The sequence below is a fragment of the Stegodyphus dumicola genome, chromosome 5 (assembly GCF_044657685.1).
Source record: "Stegodyphus dumicola isolate Sdum_Otavi_A_Nest chromosome 5, ASM4465768v1".
Taxonomy (NCBI): domain Eukaryota; kingdom Metazoa; phylum Arthropoda; class Arachnida; order Araneae; family Eresidae; genus Stegodyphus; species Stegodyphus dumicola.
In genome coordinates this window covers 120,795,330-120,814,466 of record NC_140772.1, presented here as the reverse complement: position 1 = coordinate 120,814,466, position 19,137 = coordinate 120,795,330, and the positions used below count along the sequence as shown (strand labels likewise).

General features: G+C 36.4%; 1 protein-coding gene across 3 annotated transcripts in view; it reads right to left on the bottom strand.

Annotated features, from left to right (window-relative positions):
- The window catches only part of Cbs (Cystathionine beta-synthase), a 68,994-nt gene extending 67,605 nt beyond the window's left edge, over nucleotides 1-1,389 (bottom strand). The window contains exon 1 of one of the 3 annotated variants that reach the window (XM_035369984.2): nucleotides 1,244-1,389. The gene's annotated coding sequence lies outside the window, so the exon portion shown is untranslated. The remainder of the gene's footprint in view (nucleotides 1-1,243) is intronic. The other 2 variants (XM_085816998.1, XM_085816997.1) reach the window with 2 other exon arrangements.
- Between the last annotated feature and the right edge of the window lie 17,748 nt (nucleotides 1,390-19,137).

Genomic DNA, 19,137 nt, shown 5'->3' with positions numbered 1-19,137 from the left:
ACGGTACAAGAGAAAAAATTGACAGTTTCACTCATGCGTGTGTTGGATTTGAGCAATACTTATGGGGTCACACAAATTTTTTTTCAATATTATGGAGTTCTGGGGGTCACGAAAAAATATCAGTGATAAAAAGGGGTCACAACTGAAGAAAGTTTAAGAAATCCTGAATTATAGTAAAAAAAAAAGGTACTCCTCTGTTATCAAGATTGGATTTAGAAATGTATGTATGTATGGAAATAATATATGTACACACACACACATATATATATATATATATATATGCATGCATGTACACATACATCCATATTTACATGCATTTCTGAATTCGGTCCCGATAACAGAAGAGTACCAAAAACGTTTTATAACACGCAAGAAATTTTATAAAAGGAAAAAAATAAACAGTCAAAATTTATATCTAATTGCCCAAAGGTACAGTTATTAGACGTCCGAGACTGGCCTGAAGAAAGCTGAATTCCTAATTGTGTTTGAAGCTGTATCCCAGATAGAAAAATTCTAGAATTTTTAAAGTATTAGTTATGAAAGTTGAAAAAATTATCAATTTCTAGAAGGGGTGAAAAAATGCAAAATTTTGATAATATTTTTATCAGGATGTACATATTTCAGGATAAAATCGAAATCTTAGTTGATAATTTCATTAATACACCTTCTCATCATATATCTTCACAACATATCATTTGAAGTATATGCAATCTACATTTCATTATTCTGAGAATCTATCCATTGAATGCTTTGCATTTGCATTTACTTTTATTTCTTCATATCAACTTTTCGTTTGTTGCATTCACTTAAAAACCTCGGGACTTTCTTAACACATAAATTATTTTTTCATAAAGTATTCTGGATTAACTCTGCTAAAAATATGGTAATCCTAATAAAGGACAAGCATATGGGTAACATAATAAGAGAATTATTTGCATTTCTGGAATATGAAATACGGGAAAGACTTATAAATGAGGTTGATATGATATTGGTAATAATTCACTATTTAGAATTATTTCATACTGTTAAATCGAATTTCCATTTAATGTATTCGTTTCTTACTACACGTATGAAAATACAAGTACTTAAGACATCTATTTTATGAATTGTAAATTTATATATTTATTTTATAAATGTGAATAAGAATTACAATAATGCAGTTTACATTTACGATTAAGTAGATGTTTTCGTAAAATTTAATTTGCAGCAGAAAAACAATATATACAAATGGAACATAACTTACCGATACCACAGACGAGGATCAACTGAATGAAAGCGCAAGTCATCTTTTCGCGGGTTACTTAAGTAGTAAACGCAGAACTACGATAAGATAATATCAAAATGAAATTGCGATAACGAATCATCTCAGCACATGGCAAGAATCGGCGATAACCAAACCGGCTCTTCATTCGTCACGCAACCGATTCATGCAGTTGCAAATACTCTTTAAGGGGCTGTATATATATTAAATATTAATACATGTCGTTCTATTTTATATGTCATCGGTTCTCAACCAATTTTATCCCACCATGCCTAGAAGATCATTTTCCACCCCCACTGCTTTCTAAAACTCGAAACATACACATACATTTACTTAGCATTATTAAAAGTAATAAATTACTTATTAAAAGTGATTTTTTTATGTTCATGAACTAAAACTAGATACACTCTTTTGCAAAAAATCGAAGCACCATGAAGGAAGTAGTTATTTTTGATGAAATTGAATATGTATATAGCTCATACACAGATAATAAAATAATTAAAAAATCAAGTTCATAGTACCTATTCACGGCTCATAGTCACCCATTGAGTGTTCAAATTAGTAGCTGGTCGCAACGCCCCTGGCGGCAATGCATGCTTGAATTCGTTCAGGCAAGGAATGAGAGAGGTTCCTAATGTCATCCTGAGACACATTCTGCCAGGCATTCATCAGTTGTCGCTCCAGATCTGCGATATTTTGTGGTGCCCGAATCTGGCGGACTACTATGTCGAAGACATGCTTGATTGTTGAAAGGTCTGGGGACCTTGCTGGCCAAGAAAGAGTATCAACCGCACGGAGGCAGTCCAGATATTTGCGAGCGGTATGTGGCTTGGCATTATCTTGTTGGAAAATGGCCCCGAGATGACGTGCCATGAAAGGCAATGCAACCGACCGCAGGATGATATCAACATATCGTTGAGTTGTTAAAGATGTACGAAGGATGACTAAAGATGGCCTGCTGCACCCCACACCACCACACCAGGGATTATGGCTGTATGCCTTTGTAAAACAAAGGCTGATTGGGACCGCTAGCCCCGCCCTCTCCAGATACGAATACGGTGGTCATCTGCTTCAAGAGTGAAGAGAGATTCATCGCTGAACACTATACGATGCCAGTCTGATGGCAACCATGATGATCGATTGCGACACCACTCCAGACGACTACGTTGATTTTGTGGGGTCAAAGGCAAACTGTGAGCGTAACCCCTCCTGAGACAGGCGCCGTGAGATGGTGGACGGTACCAAGGGAGGTATAGGCATGGCTGTAGTGCGTTGAATAGTCGACAATGATACCGTGGGGCGGTTCGGGCCTGACGAATAATCATCCTATCTTGCCTCGCATATGCGCTCCTTGGCCTTCCAGAGCCTTCCTTCATTTCGTCGGCAATTTCCTTGTAGCAACCACTGTTGCCAACATCTTTGCACAACAGTGTTTGCACGCTGCAGGTGGCGGCCTATTGCTCGGTATGATTACCCAGTTTCACGCAACCCTACAATGCGACGACGTTCGAAGTCATTTAGTTGTCTGTAATTTCTTCGATGTCGTCGTAATGGCATCTTTAGTTGCTTCTTTACGAAATTAGAATGGCAGAAAAAAAGAGATAAATTTTCCGCCTCTGTTACTGCTCTTTTGCAAATTGGACACTAGAAATGCGCGCTATGATTGCAATTCCTGTTCATTTGCCTTGAAACTTTGATCATTTGCATGCTCCATCAAGTTGTTTTTGCATACCAATTTTCGTCACGATCGCAAAAGTCCTTCTTGGTGCTTCGATTTTTTTTTTTCTCAAACGAGTGTATTTAACAACAAAATTAAAGGCCAAAAGCATTGCTCTTAATGAAATTCCCCCTATCTGAGAAAGCCTATGGGACGTTCAACGCAGACGCTCTGGTAAGAGACAACTATACTCTCCTCTGTAAGGAAATGACTTTAATCCACGCTATCCAGTAACTATTTTATCAAGCAATTTTTCATTTCTCAAATTTTATGCATGGCGTTATTTTTTAAATAAAGCGTGCAGGAAAGTTGTCAGAAAAGCCAATCAAAAATAATGATGCAAAAAATATATAAAATAATACAAAATGGAAATTTTAAAAAATTTGCAATCTGAAAAACACAGAGTTCTAATACATCAAAGAAGAGTTTAATTTTAAACTTCTTAAAAAATTCAAAATTACTCTATACCTAGATACGTAAGAAACGCCCTTTCATTAATACAGCTATGTGTCTAAATTTCATAAATGTTATCCGTTGGATACATTATAAATTTCTTTTTATTTTGTAGCACTGAGTAAAGCCGAGTGGAGGTTAAATTAAATGTGTTACACATCTTGCCCACTGGCAACACTTGCCAAGCCGAGTTGATGGCGGCATACACAATAATGAAGCAAAATAACAAGGTTAAACGGTAACCAAAGAAAGCTTGCTACGGTAATATTTCATCCAAAGCCTACAATGAAAACGATAAATAAATGAATAAAAATAAATTAAATAATTAAAAAAAATATGAAAAAAAAATAGATCTGAAATATTTCAGATTTTATACTACGCCCAAACCAGAGTTATTTTCATTTACAGACACATACATTTCGAGAGCATTTGGGCTAACCCCCTTTTGGCCAAAAAATATTTAAAAACAGCATATTTTTAGAAATTTCGATAAACAGTCTCGTGCGCTCTATTTTGTTCCGTACAGTGTTGTCACTACTCGCCTTAAAATCGTTGAGTTTTTTAATCAAAAGTTTGTTAAAGTTTTACAAAATATGAAGCAGGTAATAAAACAAATTTGAAATTCCATATTACGGCTTCCAGAAGCCCATATTCTGGTGAGGTGAAAGACTAAGTTGTTCAAAATTTAATATCGCTAGATACCGTTGCTTTTTTCGCAATGCGAGGAATTTATTCAGGGGCCCATAAGTGGCCAAGTGGTAAAATCACTGAACACTGGTAGTTCGGTCCGCGGTTCGAATCCCGGCGAATGGGCTGGCTGCATGGGCGTTTTCGTGGCTCTCCTCCTTGTGTAACGTGTATACGAGCCAGTTCCCTTAGAAAATACTCCACGAAGGCATTCCTCCCTCAAGAGAGAAAGCCCTCAGTTGCTTTGCCGCAATCAAATAAACCGATACCATTCATTTAGATTCTTCATTATTTAATTTCTTTAAATATAATACAGGGCGATAATATTTGGTGGCAACAATTTAAAAAGTTATACGCCGTTTATATTGAACCGATGCAAAATGTCATTTTGAGACTAATAGCCCTTCTGGGCTAACGCTCATCTGAGCTAATAAAAATAAAGAAGTAAAATTAATAACTAAAATAATAAGTAATTAAAAATCGATAAAATGAAACAAAATATATAAAAGTTTAATAAGTTATAAAATTTATGATGAATAGTTAAAAACGAAATAAAATACCATCTCATCTTATTTGGGCCTGCGATTGGAATGCAATTTCATAAGAAAAACTAAGAAATAGCTTAGCTGGTCTCCGATTAAATTTAAGCCCTGGATAAAGTATATGGTAAGGATGATAGAGAAAAGGACCATTCATTTTCTAGCGCAGCAATGAAAAAAAGTAAAACGGTTAAAGCGCCGCTATGCGAATAGAAAGAATGCTTTAGACAGTAACAAAGTAATGAAGGAAGAACAGCTGCTTCGACCTTTTATCCAAAATTATATTTCGCCTAATTTTCCTCCCCTCGCCTTGTCACTTGCGAAGGAATACCGTTTCACCGTTTTCCTCCTGTTCACGAGCCAGATGAGGAAGCGAGATGAGTTTGATTTATTTGATTAGGCCTCCTGGTATTGCGTATATGGCTTAAAATTTTACTATGACAGTAGCGGCTCTGAGACCGGACCGTTTCCTATGGCCAGAAAGGACAGCCCATGCTGTAACGGAAGGTTGCGACTTGGCCATCCAAGTGGGCTATCGCTATGGCAGAAACACGGTGTCTATAGTTTGCTTCTCTCTCTGGTGGTCTCCGAGACCCGAGGTGATGGATGAGTAACCGGTGGCCCGGTTCAACCTTGGGAGACAGTGAATCGGAGGTTCGAGGCCGCTTACACGGTTAGAAACGCCTTAACCTCCAGAAACTATCCGGGAGGGCGCCACTCCCCTCGGTCAACCCAGGTAGGAAGTTTATTTTCACCTTCGTGTGTCAAGCCAGAGGGACTTCAAATATCTCATTCTCTGGGTTAATAAATAAACGCTTTGAAGCAAAGTCAACGCACGCACAGTGTCAGGCACCATTTGTCCCCAAGTATTGACCAAGGGGATCCCGTTCCCCTCGGACAACCTGCGATATCTGACAATGTAACGTCCCCACAACCAAGGGGAAGACAAAACAGTACCAGAACGGTCCCTGCGAAACTTGAACCTACCACCGAATAAACAACGGTTCTAGTCCTGTGAAGACTGATTATTTACCCCAGAAATCGAGGCTGTCTAGACATTGGTCTAGCCAGTTTACTGGACAGAACCCCGGGTCTCCTCCCATATTATGGTTGGTTCCGGAAATTCGAACCCAGTCGACCCCCAGGGATGCTATCCAACATAATCAGCCTAGGCGAGCCTGGTTACCAGGTGGGCCACCAGGTGTCCTATGTCGGAGAGGCTATGTGGTGCGCGTCACTGTCCCGGCAGCTGCATCTACTCTCAAAAGGTCCAGATCGAACCCCGGATCTCCTGCCCACAAAATGGTCGGTTCTGGTAACCCAATCCTTCCCAACTTCAAGGGAATATAACTACCCCCCCCCGCCCCTTGGAGAATCAGACAGATTTCTTCTTAAAAGTCTGCTTTGCGAAACTGAGGCCTCCTCAGTGTAGCAAGTGAATTTGTATTATCTATCTTTTGATGCTTTTTCTGTAACATCGACTGGTCCCACCGTCTGTTATGGTCGCCTTAGTTGCAGGAGACGTTAATATAATTTAATCGATTATTTCATTATGGAAAAGCAAACTAGGGCGGATTTAAGGGGAGGGGTGCCTTCGTGAAGGGCATTCTAGGGGCTCTGGCTCGTTAACCACATTACATATAGAGAAAACCACCAAGATGCCCATGCAACCAGTCCATTCTCCTGGAATCGAACCCAGGTAGTTTGTGGCAGCTACCAGTGTTTAGAGAAATTTCCGCTCGCGTGCTCACGCTATCTGGGGAGAGGGAGATGAGAGTTTTACTCTATCTCTCTTTGACCTTTTAATCTCTTTAATCTCTTAATTTCTACCTCAATTTTCACATCACTGATTTCTATTGATATCTACAGTTATTAGTGAATCACTTTTATATGAATTTTGATACATGATTATTAAATTTTTTTCTTAGCTTATCTTTTTAACGTACTTTTTAATAGGAATTTATTTATTTATTTATTATAGGCAATTTTAAATCAGAAACAATAATAACAAAAACGTCTACTTCTTATAACAGTTAAATGTAAGGACATCATCATTTTCATAAATTAAGCTTCCAAAGTAATGCTTGTAATAAATAACAAGATACTTTTTATTTTTCATTCGCGTTTTTTCTCTTTTTAATGTCAAACACAATTACTTGCAGAGTAACATTTCGAGAATGGTTATTCTAGATACTTACTAAGAAGGGAGAATAAACTATTTGACTAGTGCAATGTAACATTTTTTTAATTTAGTTCAATCCCGCAAAGTGAAAAAAAAAATATTTTTAGCTAAACAAATACTATGATTTTGTTAAAAGCTCTTAAAAATGATTTAGGACGCTAAGAATTTCTTTTCTTTAAAGCAGTAATATTTTTTAAATCCTTGCTTTTTAAAAATTAACATATTTTCATGCAAAGTAACCTCATCTTAAACGAAAGACTCTGTACTCGAAATTTTCCATGCGCGAGTCATTTTCTAATTAAGAAAATTCTGTGAAGAAAACCCTCCTAGGCTTATAAGTTTCATGTGCGCTGCAATTAATCAAAACCGAGCCCAATCAAAAATAAGGCAACGTCAATAAAATTCAATTGTATATTAAATATCGAATCAGTTTCGCATTCGTCTTCCCAATTATTAGAGCCCACCACGGCCGAGCGGTAAAGACGCTGAACACTGGTAGTTCGGTCCGAGGTTCGAATCCCGCGAACGGGCTGGCTGCATGGGCGTTTTCGTGGTTTTCCCATGTGTAACGTGCATACGAGACAGTTTCCTTTAGAAAGTCCTCCACGAAGGCATCCCTCCCTTCGTGTGCTTTGCCATAATTAAATAATCCAATCCAAAATCCAATCCCAATTATTATCAAATTATTTCTTTATCCTTGATTTATGTATGTAAGCACGATTGTAAATTATTTAATTGTTATTAAGACAAAATAACTATTGAGAAAATGGCAACAGCTAATTTCTGGATGTCGTTCTATTTATAATTTAAAAAAGATATTCAGATGATGTACGCTTGAAATGTTTAATGGTATGATGCAGTAAGTGCGTTTGTTATGTTATGTACGTTTACGAATACGTTACGTGTAGGTTATTAAAATTTATCTTTAAATAAATGTTTGTCTTTTACAACCATTTTATGATTGATTAATTTAACTACAAAAGGAAGTTAACATAGTAAATCAGAAGCGGGATTATTCTGAAACCTAAGCCTAAAGCTACAAGAATTTGCTATACGTAAATAAATTGAAAAGAATTTGAATTTCAAGTTATGTGCATTAATTGATGTAACATATTTATTATAGAATTTAATTTTGTTATTTTTTTTATCATTTTGGAAAGAGAGTTTATTTATTTATTTATTTATTTTTTCATTTCTTTAAATTTTGAAGTATATTTAGAACGTCAAACAAACTTATAAAATACCAATAACTGTTGTCTAATTGGAAGTTAATAATAATAGCATATATATATATAATTTGCATTTTAATGAGTACGAAAATGTCTATTTTCGGTAAGGCAAAGAAATGCGATTTAAGAATATTAGCTGAAGAATTGGGAGAAGATGTAAATGAGAGTCATAAAATGAGCGATTTGAAAAGGATAATTTTGGCTAACAAAGAGTACGATGAAGAATGTGCCAAGGAATGGTTAAACATTATAATAAATGAAAGAAAAGAAAAAGAAATTGAAGAACGAAAACGTCAAGATGAAGAGCGTAGGCGAAAAGAAGAATATGAGGAACGAAAACGAAAGTATGAAATGGAATTTGAACTGCAAAAACTACGTATTGAAGCAGAAAGTAGATCTACAAATTCTGGCCCCAATGAAAATGCTAGTGGTACGCACATTAATATAAAGTTTGAGCTTCATCGTTTGATGCAAAAATTTAAACCTGTCGAGAATGATATCAGTTTATATTTAATCATGTTTGAACGTTTGGCTAAACAAGTTGAAATACCAGAAAATACATGGGTTACTCATTTGTTTGGCTTATTGCCGTATGACATTGCTCAATTAATCGCCAGAGAAACCGATGAGATTGCAAACGATTATAAAGAAGTTAAAATGATCTTATTAAAACGGTACAAGATGACACCTGAAAAATTTCGCCAAAAATTTTTTACCCACGATAAGAGTGTAGGAAATACATACATGGAAGAATTTTGCGTATGAGTTAAGAAATTTTTTTAATGAATGGATAAGCGGAATTAAAGTAGATACTTTTGAGAAACTTAGCGACCTTATTGCAGCGGATCAGATAAAACGTAAAGTGTCTCCAGAAGAAGAAGATCATTTTATTCACATATGGTTTGAGTTGATTTCACCAATTGATTTAGTTGAAAAACTAGATGATTATGATACCTTGAAGTCAACTTTCAACAATAAACAACCGCGTAAAGAAGGGTCTTACGACAAACGAAACTCCTTTAAAGATGGTCCAGTTGGTACAATCAACGAAAAGAAAAAACTCTACGGTATCACACATAATGAAAAAGGTGAACCAAAATGCTTCAGCTGTAATAATTTTGGACTCATCTCAAGGGACTGTCCGCTGCCCAAACCAGTAGTAACATGCCGAAAATGTAATAAAACAGGTCATAAAGCTAAAAATTGTGTTACTAAAGCTGAAAATAATCATTCAAATGATAAAAATTATTCTGTTGAGCAAGTTGGCGAAAATTTAGAAGAGAGCAATTCATATTTGAAGAAAGTAAAACGGAATAATTTTGAAGAAGTACAGGCTTTAAATGATACGGGGAGTTCTTGTTGTCTCTCAAGGACTTCAGTTGCTCAGAAACTTAAAGTGAAACCAGAACCAGCTATGAATGAATTGTACGGTTTTGGAAATCAAAGGGTGCCTGCAGTGACCTCTATAGGAATGATTAAAGCCGATATTGTGGGAAACGTTATGTCATGATATTCCCTTAATCCCTACTGTATGACGTATGCATTGCGTCAGCATGTGTTTCCCGCCTTCGGAAGAAGACTAGGATTAGCTGGCGAGCGGAGCAGACGTCGCTCGATCGCTCGTATACCATTTTCATTAATTGTAATCCTAATGTAATCTATATTTGTAAATAGTAATAAATGTGTGTTATCAACTATGGTCGTTGCCTTTCCCCACATTTTGGGGGCTCGACCGTACCTTTTGTGCATGCGTTATAATCGAACCCTAGACACCAGCAATCACTAAAGACGTTCAGAAAGCTAACAAAGGCAAGACGTGCCTTTATGACGATTTAATATTCTTCTTCAAGCTAGACAACGTATGTGAATGAAGACGTGCCTATATGACGATTTAATATTCTTCAAGTTGGACGACATATGTGAATGATGTTACATGCTACTTGTCCGTTCTTTTGATTTTGGACGTTAAATCGAAATTCGATTTTGGATTACATTGGATTGGCCAAAATATATATTGGATTATAAGGACTGCCCCGAAGTTAGGTAGGCCCATTTTTCCATAATTCGTTCATAATTTATTAGTATTACGATTTTAAGCTGTGTTTATACTGTTTAATTCTCATTCATACATACCCTATTTCATATTCATATTGTCCTATTTTACTGTTTAAAGAACTATGGCCCTAAAATTAGGTGATATCCCATTGATAGCGAATTCTCTTAAATATGGCACAACACGAGTTATTAAATTATTTAATACCGTGCTCGGATATTCCGATTTTGATCATTCTTCGCGAAAGAGAATGCGAAATTTTGCCGCGTTCCCGGACAGTTTCGATTTGGCAAAACATAAAGAACTTCTATTAAAAGACTTTTCTTTATTAGATTTTATTTCAGTGGCGAATTTATTACATTTGGAAGCTTCCACTAATAAAGATGTTTTATGTGAAAAAATTTTTCATGCGCTCACTAATCTGACGGATTTTTACAATTCCCTAGATGTTAGTTTTTTATCCGATGACGATCATTCAATTTCAAACACCGACAGTGCACCGACGCCTGTAGGTCTAAGTTCTTCTGTTCCCCCTTCCCCTCCCTCCACGGCGCCAAGCCCAAATCGCGTTGTTTCTTCTGACGCGGAAGTAATAAATTTGAATTCGAGTAGCTCCGGTGTTTATATGATGGCGAACACCGAGATTCGTGAGATGAGTCATGATTTATGGTTTATTTTGAGAGATCTTTCAAACACTTGCAGAAACTTTTCAGGCAATGATTCTTATTCAGTCCGTGCTTTTTTCAACGATATAGAGGATAATTTCCAATTATTCCCAAATCTTACCGACCAGCAAAAATTAGTTTTTGCGAAACGACTTGTTGTGGGTACTGCTAAAACATTTTTGTTTTCACAACGGAATCTCAATTCATACGACATGTTTAAAACATTATTACTTAATGAGTTCTCCGATAAAATTACGTCTATTGAAATTCATAAACAACTCGAAAGAAGAAAAATGCGGTCGAATGAAAGCTCTTTGCAATATTTTATCGCAATGCGCGAAATTGCGAATCGTGGTGACGGTGTTATCGACGAGGCTTCTGTCATTCAGTATACCATTCAAGGAATACTAGGTACCCCATCCGATAAAATTATTCTCTACGGTGCAAAATCATATTCTGAATTCAAGGAAAAGCTACGCACTTATGAATCTGTAGTTACGACTAGACATACAAATATCTCTCATCCATCAAATTTTAAAAATACGAATAATGGCCCCAGACGTGGTACTGGACGAAAAAATTCAGACCAACAACACGAGACGAAATTTTATATTACTGGTCCATCTAAAATTAAACCACAAACTTGTTTTAACTGCGATGAGGTCGGACACCTCTCACGGTCCTGTCCTAATCGTTCTCTTGGCCCAAAGTGTCTAACTTGTTGTCGTTTTGGACATAAATCTATGGATTGCCGCCCCACTACATCAAATGAGACTTCCACTCCACCTGCCGAAGTAAATACAGTACAAACCTCTCACGGTAATATGTGTAAAACTGTCGTTATACTCAATAGCACAGTTTCTGGATTAATTGACACTGGAAGTGAGGTCACATTACTGAACGAAAACACATGGATTCAACTTGGTTCCCCACCACTTTCAAATAATTCTGGAGTGTTAACTGGTTTCGGATTCTCGAAAATTCCTATTATTGGCTATTTTCAAACCATTATCAACATTGATAATCAGGACTTTCCGGCTAATATTAGAGTTGTTCCAAATCATTCTATGCAATTTTCTCTTATTGTAGGATGTGACGTAATTACAAATGCTAAATTAACTATTACACCAGACGGTATATATTTTTCAAAACCTTCCGAGCAATGCTTTGAAACTGCTCCTGAATCTTTCATTTTTGCAATAAATGACGATGTTCCAGCTTTTGATATTGGTTCAAACGTTTCCAAAGAAACTCGTGCTGCGGCAGAACGTTTGCTGAATTCGTATGTCCCAAATAAAACAAAGACAACAGATATTAAACTTAATATCACTCTATCCGATGATAAACCGATTTTTCACCCTCCTAGACGCCTTCCTTTTGTTGAACGGGAAATTGTTGACAAACAAATAAATGAATGGTTGAAACTTAAAATTATTGAACCTTGTTCATCTCCATATGCCAGTCAAGTTCTCGTGGTGCGTAAAAAAGATGGTACACCCCGTGTTTGCATCGATTATAGGAAACTTAATCGACTTTTAATTAAGGATCATTTTCCTCTTCCTCTTATTGATGACATTTTGAATAAACTGCAAGACGCCCAAATTTTTAGTACTCTTGACCTACGTAACGGCTTTTTTCATGTGCCAGTAGCGGACGAAAGTAAACCATATACAGCTTTTGTAACTCACAACGGACAATTCCAGGTTCTTCGAATGCCATTTGGTCTTTCAAATTGCCCTTCAGTATTCCAGCGCTTTATAAATTATGTTTTTCGTGATTTAATTGTCAAAGGTTATGTTTTACCCTACATGGACGATGTAGTTATTCCCGCCAAAAATGAAAATGAGGCCATTCATCGTCTCAACCAAGTACTCAAAGTTGCTAGTGAATATGGTCTAGAAGTTAATTTTCGTAAATGTCAATTTCTTCACAAAAAAATCGAATTTCTTGGACATATCGTTGAAGGTGGTAAACTTTTTCCTTCCCCTTCGAAAACAAAATCTGTAATTAACTACCCCGAACCTAAGAGTACGAAAGACGTCCAACGCTTTCTCGGTCTCACGGGATATTTTAGGAAATTCATCCCCTCATATTCTAGCATTGCAAAACCCCTTAGTGATCTCCTTCGTAAGGACACCCCCTTTCAATTTCATGCTGATCAGAAAGCCGCATTTCACAGATTAAAATATTTGCTTTCTCAACAACCAGTTTTAAGTATTTTTAATCAAAAGAGTCCTATCGAAATTCATACCGACGCATCCATTGATGGCTTGGGGGCAGTCCTACTACAAAAATCTATGAACGATAACAGCTTTCACCCTGTCTACTACATGTCAAAGAAAACATCGGACAACGAGCGTAAATACACCAGTTATGAACTCGAAGTCCTTGCAATTGTTGAAGCTTTAAAAAAGTTCCGTATTTACGTCCTTGGTTCACATTTTAAAATTATCACTGACTGCAACTCTTTTGTACAAACTTTAAATAAAAAGGAACTCAATTCGAGAATAGCCCGATGGGTTTTATATCTCCAAGATTTTGACTACGAAATTGAGCACCATACCGGCTCAAAGATGGCTCACGTGGATGCCCTCAGTCGCAGTCTATCTTGCATGACTATCCAAGACAGTGTCGTTCTCCAATTTCGCAAAGCACAAGAAACCGACGAGCATATTACGGCTATTAAAGCACTCCTTCAAAGAACGCCTTCGTATGATAACTTTCTCGTTAAGAACAATCTCCTGTACAAAAACGTCAATGGCATTGACTTACTTGTGGTGCCTGAGAATATGCAGGCAAATGTCATTAAAACAGCTCACGAACGAGGCCACTTCGCCGTAATCCGCACTCAAGAACTTTTAAACAACGAATATTTTATCCCAAATTTGAAAGAAAAAATTGAGCGGTGTATCCATAACTGCATCCCATGCATCCTCAATAATCGAAAGCGTGGCAAACAAGACGGACTTCTGCACCCCATTGACAAAGACGACGCACCCTTGCACACGTACCATATCGACCACTTAGGTCCCCTTGCTACCACATCAAAGAAATACAAACATATTTTGGCAGTTATAAACTCGTTTACTAAATTCGTGTGGCTTTATCCGACAAAGTCTACAGACGCAGATGAAGTTATCAGTCGGCTGGAATCTCAAAGATCAGTCTTCGGAAATCCTTCACGGATTATCTCTGATCGAGGCCCTGCATTCAAATCCACTGCATTTGCAAACTATTGTGACACACAGAGAATAAAGCACGTTCTTATTACAGCTGGCCTCCCACGATCGAACGGTCAAGTTGAGCGTTTGAACTCCATTATTATTGCTGTCCTTTCTAAACTCTCCATAACCAACTCTGAGCAATGGTACCGCCATGTTCCCGCCGTGCAACAAATTATTAATTCAACTTTTCAACGTAGCATCAATTCTACTCCCTTTGAACTTCTCTTTGGGACTAAAATGAAATCGCAAAATGACATAAACATCGCTGCTCTAATCGACGAGGAGATCAAATCTGCATTCATTCAGCAACGTGACGATCTCCGTAAGGACGCAAAACAGCAAATCTCTAAAGTGCAAGACGAAAATCGCCGTACTTATAATTTGCGACGAAAACAGGCACAAAAATTTCAACTTCATGACCTCGTGGCTATCAAACGAACTCAGTTTGGCCCTGGTCTAAAACTCAAACAGAAATTTCTCGGACCTTATAAAGTCACCAGGCTCAAACAAAATGACACATATGATGTGGAAAAGTGTGCATTTTTCGACGGACCATCCAAAACATCTACTTGTGCTGAATACATGAAACCCTGGTCCAACAATATTGAACGTATCACTTAATTTTTATTAAACTGTCAGCATTATAGGTCCTCCTGTGTTTGAACAGATGACACCTGAGAACTTTCTAATAATTTTTTTCCTCATATCAACTTTTTAATTCATTTTGTCATACTAATGTTCTTTTTATTTTTAGTTAACTGCTGTGGTGTGTTTAAACTATTTTTTTGCTCCATTTGTGTAAGTATCCTCAGCTTTGTATCTACAGATTATTTTTTCCATACCTATGTTACTATATTATAATAATTTTTTTTTAATTTGATGATATACTATGTTGCTTCAGGCGAGGTCGCCTGTCCGGTCATGATGGCCGAATGTGGGAAACGTTATGTCATGATATTCCCTAATCCCTACTGTATGACGTATGCATTGCGTCAGCATGTGTTTCCCACCTTCGGAAGAAGACGAGGATTAGCTGGCGAGCGGAGCAGACGTCGCTCGATCGCTCGTATACCATTTTCATTAATTGTAATCCTAATGTAATCTATATTTCTAAATAGTAATAAATGTGTGTTATCAACTATGGTCGTTGCCTTTCCCCACAATATTGAAGTTGATAATGTAAAATGCCAAGGCATAAATATATACCTTGTACCTGATAATGCACAGCCAGTTGATCTAATCATCGGACGGACATGGCTTGATCTCCCTCACATCGCTTATGTCAGAATAGGAAAAAGTTTTCACTTCGGGTATAGAGAAGATGAAATATTTAGTAACCTCCAAATTGATGAAAAAATAAGTCGAGTCTGCCTTAAAACTCTTGAGGCAAATGAATTAGAGAAAAATACAATCAATCTTGTCAGTTCTCAAACAGATTCTGTAGATAATTATGATAGAAAATCCTTCCGAAGGTATTAACTGTTTATTAGAAATTAAAAATGGCGAAACTTGTATACCAGTGATTAACGTTGGCGATAGAAGTGTTAGGCTCCAAAAAGATGAATGCGTTGGGAGAGCAGAAGAAGTTGAACTACGTTTAAATTCTGAAATTTCTGAATTGAGCTCGAACTTAGCAAAAACGGAAAATATTAACAACATAAAAGTTCCTATAAGTTTAAGCCAAGTTAAAATTGGCTCGGATCTGGACGTTGATCACCAACAAGAGTTATTGTGTCTTCTGAATGAATACAGAGATTGCTTTGCACTAAATATTTCAGAACTAGGGAGCACAGATCTAATAAAAATTGACATTAAAGAAATCGAAGGTTCAAAGCCAGTATGTATGAAGCCTTATAGAACAAATGCCTCTGAAAGAGCTGCGATCAAAGAAATAGTTCAAGAATGGAAAGAAAATGGAATTGTAACAGAAACGCGATCCCCATATGCTAGTCCTGTCATACTGGTAAAGAAAAAGATTAGTTGTTGATTACAGACGTCTCAATAGTCAAACTATAAAGGATAAATTTCCCCTGCCTAAAATAGATGATTTATTAGAACAATTGCATGAGTGTAGTCTGTTTACAACGCTAGATTTAGCACACGGATATTTACAGATTCCATTAACTGAAAGTGCAAAACTGAAAACTGCTTTCGTAACCCCGGATGAAAGTGGACAATTTGAAAGAATGATTTTTGGCTTGACTAACGCTCCTGCGGAATTTCAACGATTGATGTATCATGCATTATCCTCATTATGTAATAAAGAAGTGTTGTGCTACCTTGACGATATACTTGTTCCAGCAAGGACTTGGGAAGAAATGATTCAGAAATTAATTAAAGTATTCGAAGCACTACGTGCAGCTAAACTAACCCTTAAGTTACCGAAATGTGAATTTGCCAAACAAGAAATAGAATATTTAGGCTTTATATTCAATAAAAACGGAATAAAGCCGGGATCAAGAAAAGTTGAAGTAATATCAAAATTCCCAGAACCTAAAAACCTTCATGAAGTTCGATGATTTCTTGGTTTAACAAGTTTTTTTAGAAGGTTTATTCAAATTATGCCATTAATTGATTGACTCAACTAACTAAGAAAAATCAAACATTCAGATGGGTAGAAAGTCAGCGGAATTCTTTTACAATGCTGAAAAATGAATTGACGAATCAACCAATTTTAGCTTTGTACAACCCTAAAGCTCAAACAGAAGTCCATACCGATGCATGCTCAGAGGGTATTGCTGGCATGTTACTTCAACTCGGAAGTGACGGCAAATGGCATCTTGTCTACTGCATGAGCAAAAAGACAACGGAAGCTGAAAAGAATTATCACTCGAGTAAACTTGAGCTAATGGCAATTGTCTGGACTCTAGATAGACTTCGACAATTCTTACTCGGAATTGAATTTAGAGCAGTTACCGATTGTCAAGCATTAGTTTACATGAATGCAAAGAAATCTAGCAATCCCCAAATTGCTCGTTGGAGTATCCTTATTCAAGAATATAATTTTGAAATACGCCACAAACCAGGAATTAAAATGTCTCATATCGATGCAATCAGTAGAGTTCCTCTTATTAATTCATCAGACACCATGCATTCTTTGATAGAAGATAATTTAGAAGTTTGTCTGACCTTAAATTTAGCCGAACAAATTCTTATGATACAGCATGCAGATGAAAAGTTAAGAGAATTAATAACAATTTTGAAGAAAGACCCAAGTGAAAGAACCAAAGAAAAAAATCAAAATGTGGAGAATTATATTTTGAAAAGGAATAGACTGCTCCGTATTGTGGAGGTTGGAGAAAAGAAGAAATTGTTATACGTCGTACCTAAAAGCATAGCTGTGAAGTTTCATGACCTTATGGGACATTTTGCTGTTGATAGGACTGTCTCAAAAATCAAAGAATTGTACTTGTTTCTTTCTATGAAGAGATATATTCGTCGACATATATCAATGTGTTTCGAATGCCTCATCAACAAAGTTCCCGGTGGAAAAAGACAGGGTCTTCTGCATCCTATACCCCCAGGCCGCAGACCTTTTGCAACAATACACATTGATCATCTTGGACCTTTCATCACAAGTTCTAAAAGAAACAAGGAATTGTTAGTCGTCATTGATAATATGACGAGATTCGTTTGACTGTATGCTGTGAAAAACACATCTTCGAAGAACGTACTGAAATCATTGATGAGTTTCATAGAAGAATTTGGATTACCAGATCGTATAATATCAGATCGAGGTTCTTGTTTTACTTCAAAGGAATTTCAAAATTTTTGCAAGGAAAAGGGAATTCTTCATACATTAAATTCAACCTCCCACCCACAAGGGAATGGTATGGTCGAGAGACCAAACAGAACAATTTTATCAACGATTGTATCATCAATGAAAAGTAAAGATAAAAAAAAATCGAGACAAAATTAAAGAAGTTGAGAGAAACTTGAATAACACAATCAATAAAACTATTGGGAAAACACCATTTGAAATACTTCATGGATATGTACCACGATTTCAAGATGGAGTTTTGAGATTACTTGCTGATGAAGAAGCGGAAGTTTGGAAGGGACCGGAAAACTACAAAAAGAAGCTAGAGAAAAGATTGTTAGAGAACAAGGAAAAATGAAAACTTATTATGACAAGAAGAAATCGGGATCTCTATCATTTGAGCAAGGAGAAATAGTAGTAGTTAAAAGAAATTCAAAATCTACACCAGGAGAACCAACCAAAACTCAAGCTAAGTATCGTGGTCCAATGGTTGTGACAGAAGTACTTCGGGGCGACACTTATAGAATATCACAACTAGAAGAAGCCTGCGATGGTCGCTTTTATGCATCAACTGCTCATGTAAGTCAACTAAAATCTTGGAAAAATGCAGAAGCAAATGATGATGATGACAATGGCGACGATGACGATAATGACGAAGACGATTATGAACTTAAAAGGCCCAAGCGAACAGTGCGCAAACCATTGCGTTATAGAGACTTTGTATAGGACTTATTTTAAATTATATTTCATTTTTTTCCTACCTATTATTATATTTTTGTTGTTGTTTATTTGTCGTTTTAATGTATGACAAGATTTGGTTCAATTGAGGACAATTGAAAAGTCAGGATGGTCGAATGTAAGCACGATTGTAAATTATTTAATTATTATTAGACAAAATATCTATTGAGAAAATGGCAACAGCTAATTTCTGGATGTCGTTCTATTTATAATTTAAAAAAGATATTCAGATGATATACGCTTGAAATGTTTAATGGTACGATGCAGTAAGTACGTTTGTTATGTTATGTACGTTTACGAATATGTTACTTGTAGGTTATTAAGATTTATCTTTAAATAAATGTTTGTCTTTTACAACCATTTTATGATTGATTAATTTAACTACAAAAGGAAGTTAACATGTAAAATAAAACTTTTCTGTTTGGGATATGTTAAATAATAGTATATAGAACAACGGTCGCCAAAACTTTGATCGTGAGCTACCTAGTATAAGTCACCGCAGCGTTCCTGGTAGCTCGACGTAAAAATACTTTTCTATTAAACCAACATTAAAAATAAATATAATAAATTCAAATCACAACTCGCGAGACGCGTGTTGAATAACATTTTAGCAATAAAGCTGATTAAAA